Source organism: Scatophagus argus, chromosome 19 (assembly GCF_020382885.2).
Source record: "Scatophagus argus isolate fScaArg1 chromosome 19, fScaArg1.pri, whole genome shotgun sequence".
NCBI lineage: Eukaryota > Metazoa > Chordata > Actinopteri > Scatophagidae > Scatophagus > Scatophagus argus.
The window spans coordinates 10796141-10809267 of record NC_058511.1 but is presented as its reverse complement, the minus strand read 5'-3'; positions in this window follow the sequence as shown (position 1 = coordinate 10809267).

Below are 13127 nucleotides of genomic sequence, written 5' to 3'. Positions count from 1 at the left end.
GAGCACCTACAGCCATGTCATCAAAGTCAAAAGGTTCGGCACATTCAAAGTCGACAAAATCTAAGGGTAGAGAAAATAAAGGTGAAGGGCGGCCACAAAGTTCTTTATCTGTCAAGTCAAACTTGTCTATAAAGTCTCGAAAATCCAAAGTATCTGATATTTTGACAGCTGAAAATGTGGAAAATAAGGAGGAACAGAAGTTGTCTACAGACACCAATGTTCCCGCTGAGGAAAAGACCAGCGCTTCTCTAGTAAATGCAGGAGAAGTTGTGAATCCTGAAGACAAGAGTAAATCCTTATATACTTTTCATGAGGAAGAGAAACAACAAGATAAAGTTGATAAGAAGAGTTGTCATTCAAAGATGAGCAAGTCAAGCAGGCAAGGCACCAAAAATGCAAATTCACAGGTTATTGCCAAACCAAAGTCTGTAGCAAATTCTGCGGTGTCAGAAACCTGCCAGAATACACAACAACCAAAAGGAAAAAGACATCATGTGATTTGTCGCACAGAGTCGAGTGAAAGTGATTTGTCACAAGCTCTGTCCACTTCAGATTTTGTCAAAGAGACAGATGAGACCCCAGCTGCTGAAGAATCAAAATCCAATGTGTCTAAAAAGAAAACAAATGGTCCATTGGAAGCTACTGACGTTGGTCAGAGTGTCACTGACAACAAAAGTGACAAAAGCAGCAAATGCAGACGTGAGAAAAGAAATGCTGATGACTTTAAACTAGTCCCATCTAACCTACCAAACGCATCCCCCACTGAGGTTGTGAATGAGTGGCTGAAAACAATACCAGCAGACAGCGATATGTATGACATGGAGGAATTTAATGAAAATTGCCATGGACAAAAAACTAGCCACATGACAGAGGAAATTAATAGAGTGGAGGATAATGAAAACAATGATGACACTGCAGCTGAAAATAAAAAAGACACAAATGAAAGAGTTGAAACGGACACTGTGCCTAATAATGACTGTCAAACAAGCCCAGAGGCACCAAATGCTGATAATACTACACAGAGAGATGATGCCTCAAAAATATTTAACTCCTCCATCCAGGTGATGAAAGTGCTTTTAAATCCAAAGCTTGACAGATGTAACAGTTTACCAGAAATTTCTCCAGTGTATGGACGTAAACTAAGTACTTCAGCCAAAGGTCTTCTGGACTGCCTTGTGAAGTTGCAACTAATAGATAATAATCCTAACGATGCAAACGAAAAGGATGAAAGATACCAAGAGCTAATGAACATTCTTCAGTCTCTTTGGCTTTGTGTTCCTCCAGAAAATGAACAGGTGTTGAAGAAGGATGACCACCGTTTTGTGGACGAAGAATTCATTCATACGTCATCCTCTGGTGTGGATGTCAGCAGTGGCTCCACAGGCTCTGGGAAGAGTAGCGATGGTGTGAATGTTGTGGCATCTCAACCTCATGCCAGCACAGATATGCTAAAAAATATACAAGAAGTCTGTGAAGGTGAAGCAGAAACAGATGCTCAATGGAAATGTGAGAGGCAACTGGAAGGAATATATGAGGATAAACAAAAGGAAGATGACCCAGCAACAGATGAGACCATCAGAAGCAATGATAGTCCAAGAGAACTACCTGAAACACCACTGTCCTCTAACAAGAGTTCAGAAAATGAGAGCAATGGCCAAAAACTTCCAGAGGAGGTTGAAACAGAATGTCAAGAGGACTCTAGTTCTGAAAGACCTCCCTTTGTTCAAAGAGTACAGTTAGCCAAAAGGATTTCTCAAGATCCTGATCCTGTTTGGGTCTTGACCTTATTAACTAAAATAGAAAAGCAGTTCATGACACATTATATCAATGCAATGAGAGAGTTTAAACTCCGATGGAACCTAGATGACAATGAGCAGCTAGATATGATGATAAGTGAACTTAAAACTGAGGTGCACAAAAGAATCCAAGCCAGCATAGACAGAGAACGGAGGAAAATTCAAGGTCGAGCTGGCCTACCAAGACCGCCTAAAGAAGTGATGTCCCGTTCTTCGACAACACGAACTGAAGAGAGAAGACGGAGGCTGAAGATGATACTAAACCAATCAGTTGATCACCAAGCGGAAAAAAGCGATGATTCTGCAACAGGCACGTCTTACAGTGACCAACGCAGTGAAAATGACGACGAATACTGTCCATGTGAAACATGCGTTAAGAAAAAAATGACATCTAGACCACCACTTCCTGCGGGAGTTCTGAATCCTGCACCCATTGCCACAGACTTTGACCTGAAGAATATTCTGATGATGAAGAGCTGTGCCCCTGGCAAAACACAGACAATCAACTGCACATCTCACAACGTTACTGAAAACAATGCAGCAGAAACAATTGTACAAAATGTTATTGTCAGTGCTGTAAGACAAGTGGAAGGGGACGAAGTGTTCAATGATACTGAGAATGACTTTGCAGTTGCAGCAGATGAAAAGGAACTAAATCACGTGTGTCAAGATGCAGGTCAAGAAGACCTGAGGTCTGAAAACAGTGAAGGAGAAGAAGTGGACATCATCAAAGACCTGACTGTTGCTGAAGAAGCAGTAAAAGTAACAGAAGATGGAAGGGAAGAAAATGATAGCATAGACATCGGCACAGTTGAAGATGAATCTATGGAAGAGATGCAAAAAGTAGATACAACTGCTGCAGAATCCACCACAGCTGAGGATGAAAAAGCAGCAGATGAGACTGGTGGTGTTATGCCCACTGAAGACCACTCTGACAGAGAGGAGGCTGGAGAAGTGGAGGCAGGTGAGAGAGATGGGACCAGTGAAGATGATTCAGAGGAGTCTGTTGTGGCAGCAACAACTAAACACAAACCTGACAATGAGGGGGCAAAGAGGGGTTGGTTGACCATAAAGACAAAGTTGCTCCCACCAATGAAGATGATTCTGCAGAGGAGATTGAAGACACACCAGCAAAATGACTCCGCAGTCACAGCTGATGAATTGTCAAAAGAAGCAGCAGATAAAGCAGAAACTGAAGGTGAGACTGATGTAGAAAGAGAGAATACAGTCATGAATGACAGTTTTAAGGAAGAGACTGCTGAAGCCATAACCACTGAAGCTGATAATGTGGCAGAGATTGATGTGACAGCTACAAATGAAGATGAAACTGACAAAGACGATGCTATGGAAACAGAGATGGTTGACAGTGACGAAAAGATTCCTGTCACCTGTGAAGATAACTCTGTAGATGAGACTGAAGGCATAGTCACACCTGATGAATTGTCAAAGGAACCAACTGAGCCACCAACACCTGAACATAAGATTAATGTAAGGACTGCTGTCACAAGTGAAGCTGAAATTAAGGAAGAGGCTTGTGAACTGACCACCACTGAGGATGAGAATGCACAAATAGAGACCACTATGGCAACCACAAATGAACATGAATCTGACAAAGAAGAGGCTGTGGAAGATGGGGCAGCTGATGATGAAGAGGAGAATGCTGCAGATGAGTCTGTTGATGAGGACAATGACACAGTAATAGCTGAAGAATTATCAAAAGAACTTGCTGAACAAGGAACAACTGAAGATGAGATGGCTGCAGAAAGTGAATCAAAGGATGTGACTGAATTTGAAATTGAAGCAGAAGAGACAGCTGTGGCAGTTTTGACTGAACATGAATCAGACAAAGATGATTCTGTGGAAGCAGGAACAGATGATGAAGAACATGAGATTGCTGCTACCAGTGAAGATGAACTCAAGGATGAGGCTGCTGAATCTAGCACAGCTGAAGACAAAAATACTGTACAAGTGGCTGATGTAGCATCCATAAGTAAACATGAATCTGATAAAGAGGTGGCTGTAGAAAATGGGACCACTGAGGATGAAGATCTTACTTCCACTAGTGCTGATGATTCTGCAGATGAGAATGATGACACTGCCACAGCTGATGAATCATCAAAGAAACTATCTGAAGAAGCAACAACTGAAGATGAGATGGATTTAGAAAAAGAGATGGCTGTGACAAGTGAACATGAATCTGAATATGAATCTGACAAAGAGGTGGCTGTGGTATCAGGGGCAGGCGAAGACATGGAAGATACTGCTGCCACCAGCGATAATGAAGAAGATGACACTGCAGAGGAGTATGAACAGGGTGATGAACAGTCAAAGGAACCCACTGAGGAAGCAACGTCGGAAGACAACACAGTTGTAGAAAAAGAAGTTGCTCTCACGAGTGAAGATGAATCAAAGGAAGAGACTGAAAATGAATCTGAGAATGAGGAAGCTGCGAAAAAAGAGATTCTGGCCACCACTGCAGTAGAGTCTGCAGATGAAACAGCCACAGCTGACGAATCATCAAAGGGAATAGCTGGAAAAGCAGAAGCTGAAGATGTGGTTGCTGAAGATGAAGAGAGTGCAGTCACCAGTGAAGATAAATTGAAAGCAGAGCCTGCCGAAACTGAAGATGAAAATGATGCAGAATATTTGGCAGAGACAACTGAACATGAATCTGAACATGAGTCTGATAAAAATGTGGCTGTGGTATCACTGGCATCTGAAGACATGGAGGAGACTGCAGTCACCAGCGATGATGATTCAGCGGAAGATGCCACCACAAATGAAGATGACACCGCAGATGAGAATGTTACCACAGGCAATGAATCGTCAAAAGAACCCACTGGCGAAGCAACAACTGAAGATGAGCTTGTTGTAGAAAAGGAGACAGCTGTTACAAGTGAGGATGAACTTCAGGAAGAGGCTGCTGAAGCCATCACAGCTGAAGATGAAAGTGCTGAAGAGACCACCTCCATGACAGCCTCAATGGAAAATGAATCTGACAGAGATGAAGCTGTGGAAGAAGAGACAAGCCATGATGAGCAAAATCCTGAATCGCCCAGCTCAGACGACAACAATGACACAGCCACAGCTGATGAATCAAAAGAACTGCCTGAAGAAGCAGAATCTGAAGATGAATTTGCAGAAGAAGAGACCAATGTGGTTGCTGCAACTGAGAAAGAAGAAGCTGTGCAAGCAGGGACCACTGATGAAGGAGAAGAGACTGGTGTCAACAGTGATGATGATTCAGTGGAAGATTCTACCGCAAATGATGAAGAGGAGAATGGTACCACATGTGACAAACTCTCAAAAGAACCAGGTGAAGCAGCAGCTACAGAAGAGACTGAGACTGCTGTAGAACAAGATGTCCTAAGTGAGTATGAATCAGAGGAAAAACCTGCAGAAGCCACAGAAGTTGAAGATGAAAATACTGCAGAAGAGTCTGATGTGGCACCCATAACTCAGGATGAATCTGACATGGACAAGGCTGTGGAAACAGGGATATTTGAAGATGGAGAAGTGACCGCTGTTACAAACTATGAAGCTGACACAGCAGATAATGATAATGCAACAACAGCTGAAACTGAAAGTGCCGTGGAAAAAGATAATGCGGTCACAAGTGAAGATGAAGCTGAAGGTACAGCAGAAGAGGCTGATATTGGAGCCACAACTGAACAAGAATCTGATGAAGATGCAGCTGTGGAAACCACCAGTGCAGAAGAGTCTGAGGCAGATGAGAAGGAGACAACTGAAAAAGCAACAACCGAAGATGAGATTGCTGAAGATAAGGACATTACTGTACCAAAAGAAGATGAAATTAGGGAAGAAACTGGTGAAACCACCGCAGCTGAAGAAGAAAATGCAGCAGAAGATGTTGCAGACTCAACTGGACATGAGTCTGAGAAAGAGGTGGCAGTCGAAGCATGTGAAGAAGTGGCCGTTATGGAAAGAGAAAGTGTTACCACAAATGAAGATGATACCAACGAAGAGACTGATGAGGTAGGCTCAGCCACAGAAAAAGAATATTCAGGTGAAGAGGAAATCCGCAAAGCTGATAAGGAATCAGATGATGAGATGGAAGAAACCACAGATGGAGAAGAACCTGTTTCTGAATCTGCAAGAGAAGAAAGCTCCAAAGCTGTTACTGAAAATGAATCAGAGGAAGAAAGAAGTGAATCTGCCACTGATGAAAATGAATCAGTAAAGATTGCAACAGCAGGTGTAAACAAGAGTGCAGGAGAAGAGGATTCTTCAAAAGCTGCACATGATAATGAAGTAGGAGAAGACCTTTCAGAAACCAATCCGGAGAATGAGACAGCAGATGGGAGTGCAGGAGAAGATGAAAATACAGAAGAGGATAAAATGATCTCTGAAGAAAATGAGACTGTAAGTGAGGCAGAAAATGCTGAAGTGGCATCAGCTGAAGAGCTTCAAGAGACAGAATCATTTGAAAACCTAGCAGAAAGCAGTTCCATTAAAGGTTTTGCTAAAAAGGATGAAGATGAATGCAATACATCACATGAAGATGAACCAGTAGAAGGTGAAACAACTGGAGAGGAATCAGATGATGGGAAAGAATCTGCTGGCAATCAAAGTGTTAGGGAATCTACAGCAGCAGGTGAAGATTCCACAGAAGCTGCAACATCAGGAGATGAGATTGAAGAAGATGAAACAGGAGTAGAAGAATCAGGAGAGCACGAAATGACAGAGAACGAGATTACTGAGAGGGAAGTGTCTGCTGATAACACAGAAGATGAATCTGCAGACGATAACAGACAGCAACTTACAGGAGCCGATGAAGAGGCTGCTGACGACACCATCAGTAAATCTGAGACTGACAAAGCTGAAAGGGCGCACGTACAAAGTAGCATGACCGAGGATGATCAAGAAGATGTTTTAACTGAGACAAACAATGAAACAGGAGGCCCTGATGATGTGGTGGAGCTGAAGCCTGATGAGGATGAGGATGAGGAAGAGGAAGAAAGCAAACCAGTGGACAATGTGGATGAAGATGCTGATGAACAGATGAGAACAAATGTAACACAGTGCAAATGTATTAACATCCCAAATGGAAGCCGTGATGATGATGGGGAGGAGGAAAACGAGACAGCCAATGAAGACTGGAATGGAAACCAAGGAGATTCAGCTGATGGAGAAGATGAGGCAGAGGAAGATTCAGACGGACCAGGGGAACAAACTGACGATGGAGATGATGAAGATTTTGTTCTAAGCAAGACAGACAATCAAGAGGAAGCTAAAACAGCAGCTCAGGAAACATTAGTTCCACTCGATCATTTGATCAAAGTGAGTGCGGAATCTGAAGATGGTGCTTATGCTGATGCTGAAGACTCTGAGACTGAAAAAAACAGCCAAGAAGAAGTTGCAATCCTTAAGTCAAAGACTTGAGTGAAAGGGAGAAATAATTCTAAATTGACTGTGATTCTCGGGAGGCTTGAGGGAACTGACACAGCATGAGATAGAGGAGTAAGTTGAGGAGTCTATAGTTGAAAAGAAAAAGGAGACTAACAATATTGATACTACATGCAATGAGCAGTATGAAACCATTTTTGCCATGTTAAGTCATACAGTCTGGTCCACCAGCACAGACCTATCAAGAACTGTATACTGAAAAAAGGGACTGATCTAGATTATTCCCATCTCTAATGAAATTTTTAGTTTCTTGTCAAACAAGCACTAAAGAGATACAAGCACTTTGTTCTAGCATTTGTGATGCTGAGAGTTAACTCGTGCACATCAGCTACTGATCATATGGTTATATGATAAAGGAATCTTTAAAACTTGAATGTATATACCATACGTAGGTGGTTTGCAGACTTGTTATGTAAAGCTAAATGGTACTTATTCTTATGCACTGTGAGTAATAGAGAATTTGTTGCATGTTATCTGCTCTGTCTGAACCTTGGACAGAGCATGAACTATACTCTATTCATACAACTGTTACATTAATTAATGAAATGTCATGCATGCACATAAACTGTAGTTTGTCTTCAAATTACCTAAAGATATTCACATCATTTACGCTGCTAACTATTTGGTTGCAGGATTAAGCAAGTCTCTGAATGTATTTTATCTACTCAAAAGCATTCTTTCATGACTTTTGGTTCTAAAGTTAAAATTCAAACCAGTACAAAGTAATATATTTTTCTAGTTAATGTTATACTTTCCCTGGAAAGCCAGAAAATGCTTAACATATACTGTGCAGACACAATCACGTTCACGGAAGTATTGTCGTGCTGGCTCTAAAGAGCACAGCTGGATGATGACAAACATCAGTGTAAGCATCTCTACAATTCCAGCAGATAACTGAATTATAGCTTTAATTGATTTCTGTACCAGTTGAACACAAACATCTCTGGAAAGCAGCAAAGGTCATGACAGGTTTTTCTGTATCATGACATTTGTTGACTATTGTTCTGCATTTTAGACCATTCAGCAGTGTTTATCATTAAGAAGGGTTGTTATCATTAAGAGGTTGTTAACTTTGCTGAATGTACTGTACTTATTGTCTCTGAAATTAAATGTACTATAAAATAATTTTTGTAAATTTCTGGTGAGACATACACTTCAAACTCAAAACAAAAACCCAAACCATTTCACATCACATACTGCCTCTTCAAAAAACATATTTAGAGTCACTCGGAAAGTACCACATGAAGTTTCAGTAAACAGAAAGATAATTTTGAATGCCAATTAAAAATACTGTAAACAAACAACTCAGTACATTATAGTGAATGATGAATAGAATCACAACCAAATATTTCCATATAAAATAAAATTGTGTAAAATTGCATAAAATGTCCAAAAAAAGGAAGATCAATAAGTGGTATAGGAGTTGACATTGAACACTGAAGAGTTGTTGAGTTGTTGAGTTCTTGGCCTAAGACAGAAGGAGTCAGTTTGAGAAAACCTAGCACATTTATTTTTAACATAATCCCCTCCTACATTTAAACGCTTAGTCCAGGGTTCATGAAGTATACGGAGAGCTATAATGTCATCAAAGTGGTGACCACTGAGAGTTGCCATTTTCACAGTCCAAGAGTGGGAGCGGTACCCCTTAGTGCTGCCACCATGTCCTCATGGACTTCCCTCAGACTGGACTGCACAAAGTGCGATTTCGTCCATTTTCTCAGACCAATGCTGACTTGAAGTTTTCAGTTAGTCATTCAAAGAGTTGGACTGCATTTGAATGGAATGGGAGCCGTATAACTCATCTTCACCTGCTCATCTTCATCCACCCGTCATATTACTGCTGATCCAAAGTGGCATCCAGAGAAACTCTACGCAAAATCAGAGTCAGAGATGAATTAAATTTGTAGGCAATGGTGGGTTAATCTGGGGAGCACATCCATTAGCACAACAAATGAATACTTTTCACATAAGTATTTACAATTTACTGAATTGTTCAAGAACATTTTGAACAGATATCCCATCAGTATAATCAACTTCTGTGGAAAGGCATGGCAAATGAGCACCTATTGAGAATTCATTCAATCTCCAACTGTGAGCCCCGTAAGATGGAGCTGATGGATGTGCCTCTCTCAGAGCTTCCTTTTACAGTCTCTTGTGGTCATGTGACACACGTAATTGATGTCACTCTGACTGACTGCATAACACCACAGTGAGGGGCAGAGCACTTCCTTATTAAGACCAGAACAAGGCATGCAGCTTCTCTTAAGTCCTATTTAAGACATTTGCTGCCTGCAACAGTCTTCTATGTGTAACACTTTGAGAAGTATGCTAATTTCCTAGCACAGCAGTGTTAAAGAGGAAAAAAATCAATCATCAATAATGTTGTATTTGGCTTAGCTTGGCACCAACGCTAAAGTGAAAATAGTCACTGTGAATTTTAATGAAGCTTCGTTCATTCTGTCAGCAAGCAAGAAAAGCCAAAAATGGCCAATTTGCTGCTGACGACATAACGTCAGCAGGCAGGTGTTTTCACCAACAAATGGTCAACAGAAGCATTTAGAGACTAGCTGCTAGTCAAAGTCACACCTGAGAGCTACAACACAGAAATAAGAGAAAACACCTAGGAAATATATCACATAGATTGTTTTTCAGTGTGAGTGGGTGGACTCTGAACAGCTAAAAAGCAAGTGACTATGGGACTTACACCCTGCTCCAGACACTCCAGTGTTGGTCCATGTCTGCTCTAAAACAACTGTTTTCACTCATCCTCTTTCTTAACATGTCTTGAAAAACACTAAGTAAATAAAGTTGTCAACAAGTTCAAGTTCAAGATGTCAGTTGACCACATTCATGTGAATGTGTGAACGTGTGAACTTCTGTAAGCATAATGCAATGTAAGCATGTGTCAACATGACTTAAGACGACCGCTGAAATCAAAACCAGTCTGAGAAAGTTTAGTGAAATATAATGATAATACTTCTCTAATCAGTGCCTTTCATAATAATGCTGCACTGCACTCATGTTAGAGTTGATTTCAATCCTCAGATCTTCTGGAATAGCAAAGAGTTTTTGAGGAAGCACCTGCTTGCTGGCACAGAGATATTTCCACGGTAAACACTGGAAGAGTGAGCAACGCCTTCCGGAGCACAATAATAAGGGGCTTTCCCCCAGCCGTGTTTACCTCAGAGCAACCTGCCTCTGAAACAGCTGCAAAGACTTGCTCCCAAATGCATTTACTGCAGATGTGTCGTACAAAGACTGTGACAGGTACTGAGGAAAATGCAGTTTTTGGTACTTAAAATGTTTTCCTAATGTAATTATTTTACTGTGCATATGAGAGTTGAGAAAGACAAATAAGAACACTAAAAGAATAATTAAACAAATTAACTCACTATGAAGGCTTTCATTTTACTATATATGCACTAAAATGCTTTTTAAGATGCAGGGAATGCTGTCTTTATGTTAAACTACAAATAAAACTACAAATACGGTTTTGCTGTCTAATGGAGGAAAGCCAGTAGGAAAAGCGAAGGTCCCTCAAAACTCATGAACATCCCAGAGGGACAGCAGAAGTGCCTGTTGAATGCATGGAGTTCAATTGTTCCTTGTTTATTGACAATCACTTTGTCTTTTTAAGGAAAATACAGGAGCGAGACCTTCTCTCACTCCATGTGTGACAGAGGATAGAAATGGTTCCCACACAGACAGGAAGTCAAAAAGGGGCCTCTTGTGATGTAGAGGGGGATCAAAATTGAGGAAAGTGTGTGGGTGTGTGTGTGTGTGAATAAATCAAAGCTTTGATAAACACTGACTGAGCATTTACAGTGCAGCTTCTAGTAGATCTTTTGTTTATAATGTGTATTTTATATAATGAATGTCCTGTGTGGCCACACTCTCACATACATAATTCTGAAGCACACACACATAAGCACATGTGCAGACATTTCTGTCACATGCAATGCACACTCACACTGATAATGGGAATTGAAAGCGCTTGTTGGCAGCGTGTTTGCTTTTGGCACAGAGATGGCCAGGACTGCATTAGTAAAGGAGACCCACGCTCCCTCTCTTTCCCACCGTTGTTCAGGTTATCCTGTGGGGCCACTTATGACCCTTCTGCAGGCAGGATGCAATGTCTGGGGACCCCGACAGAGTTGTACACAAGCATCCGCCAAGGCCCTGGGAAGAAAACAAGGGCTGATGGAAAACCAGAAGAAGGGAGTATAAAGAGAAACGGCAGTTAGTAACCAGGACGCACTCAATAACACTCACCATGCACCTGCAGCCTGTGTGTGTGTGTGTGTGTGTACATATATATTTGTGTGCACAGTGAAGTGAGGTTGTTCATTCAGAGAACCACAGCACAGCGCTGTCCCCACACACAGCACAGGTGGTCCAAACAAAAAAAAAACCTGTGAAGTGTTGCCCAGAGAGTAATATCCCCATGTTACATGTTGTATAAAGAACCCCCCCCCCACCCCGCATAGGAAACAAACACTTCCGGTGCAGTAAGATTTATTGTTCTCTGCCCTTATAGGTTACAACATACTCTGAATGATATCTTCCTTACAGGGTTCTTTGATTCATTCTTAACAGGTAATAGAAATTTAACATGCAAAGCAGAAACAAAAGGGTCATAATCACTGCTAGATAACTCAAGGACACATTGTTCAGTGTTTACCGTTTCCATCACTGAAGAAGAGGGGTGAATTCCCTCTTCAGAGCATTGTGTGGTGAGAATAGGAAAGGCCTGGTTAACTGTGCAGTATGGTGTGAAAAACCAAAGCATTGTTACACTTTGATAGATCGACCACACATCACCTCACAATTCTATTTCCCCAGCATGACAGACTGTATTCAAACCCCCACACTGTCCTCTGCGTCAGACGCAGATGTACAAGCTTTACGCAAGGAAAGTCCCCAAAGCTGAACATTTCTTTGAATCATTTTTATACAGCAGGTCAATGCAAGGGTTATCTATTAATAGCTATGACATGAATTTAGGGAATAGCTGGAAAAGTGGTTTGAAATGGACCTACTTTAGCAGAGTCAGGGTTCAAAACATGATGTTTACACCCTCTAGTGTCAAAACTGGGGGACATCAACGAGCAGACACCCTACAGTGCTGTAAACCTCAGCCAAGGACAGCTAAATGTTCCCGGATGTCAATGCATAACCATAACCACTACCTATACATTATATACATTTTACAATCAGTACCATTTTTTTAATTGTTCATATATTTATTAAAAGTGTTACTAGTAGTGCTAATTACATTGATACCAAAAGCAAAATGGTTCCATCTCACATTATGAACATTTGTTATTTAATATGCATTTAAATAACAAAGTAACTAACAAAGTAATAAAAATATTCCTTGATGTGGTAATAAAATATATTCAGGAGTAGCTTGTTAATCACCCTATGATGGCTACCAGCTATGTTATAATCCATCATCTGCTCTTAATATTAAAGGTAGGCTTAAAAGTATCTGTGTATTTTGTGGATTCTGACCCTTCTATAAGTTTGCAGCGGGCCAAAAGTGCGTGTGCAATGTGCAGTCCTATTTATACTACTTTCCTGTTTCTGGTCAGGCTATAAAGATAAAAGGGCAGCTGCAAGCAGACGAGGATAAGGAAGCAAAAGGAACATCCTCAGTCAAAAATACTGTATGTTTTACAAAACACAAAAAAATGGGGAGAAATATCATTTGCAGATTAGGAAAATTATGAATAATTAACACTGTAATAATACTGTCCCTGACACTGACAGAAAAAGCTGCACCATTAAAAAGACTGGGCGATTTATGTTTTTTCACTTTATACTTCTTTAAACTTAATTTCATCCTTGCACAGGTAAACGAGGAACCCATTACCAGTCTTCCTGTGGGTGATGTGTACATAT